This window comes from Penaeus monodon, chromosome 33 (assembly GCF_015228065.2).
Source record: "Penaeus monodon isolate SGIC_2016 chromosome 33, NSTDA_Pmon_1, whole genome shotgun sequence".
NCBI lineage: Eukaryota > Metazoa > Arthropoda > Malacostraca > Decapoda > Penaeidae > Penaeus > Penaeus monodon.
In genome coordinates, this window is record NC_051418.1 from 35,255,679 (window position 1) to 35,257,757 (window position 2,079).

A 2,079-nucleotide genomic window follows, 5' to 3' on the forward strand; every position below is an offset into this window, starting at 1 on the left:
CAACAAAACCCCACCCCAATACAACACACCCCACAATAACACCCAAAAACACACACACATCCCCAAAAACCACAATAACCAACACAAACAATTCCCCAAACACAAACACAATACCACACACAATAACACATTAAAAACACAAACCCACACAAAACACACACCTACATACACAAAACCCCAATACACAACCACAAACACACCCCCCAATACACACACCACAAACACACACACCCACAAACACACCACAAAACACACCACAAACACACCAAAACACCAACAAACCCCACACAATGCACATACGCACACACAACAACAATCAAAAAAAACAAACACACACACAAACACACCCACAAACCCCCCCCCAACACCAAACAAAACAATAAAACAAAAACAATAAAACACCACAATACACAAAACACAAATTTCAATCACACAACACAAAAACAACCCAAAAACAAATACAAAACAAACCACCAAAACACAAGACAAAAAATAGCACAATACACAACCAAAAACCAAAAACAATAAAACACACACAATACAACACCACCCAAAACCACCCACACAATACACACACCACCCCCAATTTTCAAAACACACCCCAAACAACCACCCCACACAAACACCCCAAAAACACACCCCAAAAACACACACACAAACTAACACACAAAAAACCCCCACAACACACACACACAACCCCACACACAACTCACACACACAAAAACCCCACACACTCACCCACACACAATACCCACACACAAAACACACACCAAAAACAATACACACACAAACACCCACAACAACACACCCAACACAAAACACAAACACACAACACACCACACCACACACACGCCTCCCCCCAATAAAAACCACAAAAACAATAAAAACCCCACCACAACAAAAAAACACAAAACAACACAATACACCAAGCACAATTAAAACATATCCCAAAAACACACACAAAAAACCCACACAAACCCCAAACAACCCTAACACACGCACCCAAAACACAAGCACAAAAACACATAAAGCCCCAACACCACACATACACACACACAATACACACAAAACAAAAATAAACACACACCCTACACACACACACAATACACAACCCACAAAACACACAACCCCAATAACAAACCACCCAAAAACAAAAAAAAACACAAACACACACACAACAAAACCACAATAATACACACAAAACAAAACAAAACACACAAAAATACCCCACAAACACCACACCAAGAAAAATCACACAAAAACACAAAACCCCACCCCCAAAACACAAACCCCAAGCCAATTTCCCCATGCAAAAAACAATACAAAAACAACACACAACCCCAATAACCCCACACACACAATAAAAACACACAATACAACAAACCCCAAACACACCACAAACCCCCACCACAAACACAACCAACAACACCCACCCCCAAACACACCCACATAAAAACACCCCACAAAACACACCAAAACACACACAAACAACACAACAACCCCCAAACACAACACCAAAACAAACCCAAAAACACTAATAAAACAAAAACCCACAAAACACCAAACACAACAAAATTTTCCAAAAACAAACACCAACACCAAAAACACACACACCAAAACCCACACAACCCCAAAACACACCAATAAAACACAACCCTCCCAAAAACAACACAAAACCACACACCCCCAAAAAAAAAACACACACCACAATACAACACACCCTACCCCACCAAACCAAATACACAAAAAAAACCCCACAAAATACAAACCCCACACAATACAAATACAAAAAACCCCAAAACACAAAGCACAAAAACACACACCCCACAAACAAAACCCACACACAACACCCCCAAACCCCACAAAACAAAATACACCCACCAAAAATAAACACAAAAAACCAACACACACCAAAAACCAACCAAAAACACACCCACAATAAAACATATTAAAAACCCCAACACACAAACATACACACACACAAAACCACACACAAACACAATTTCACACCCCCACACACAAATACACACACCACCCCCCACAACACAACACACAACCCAAACCCCACACAAAACACCC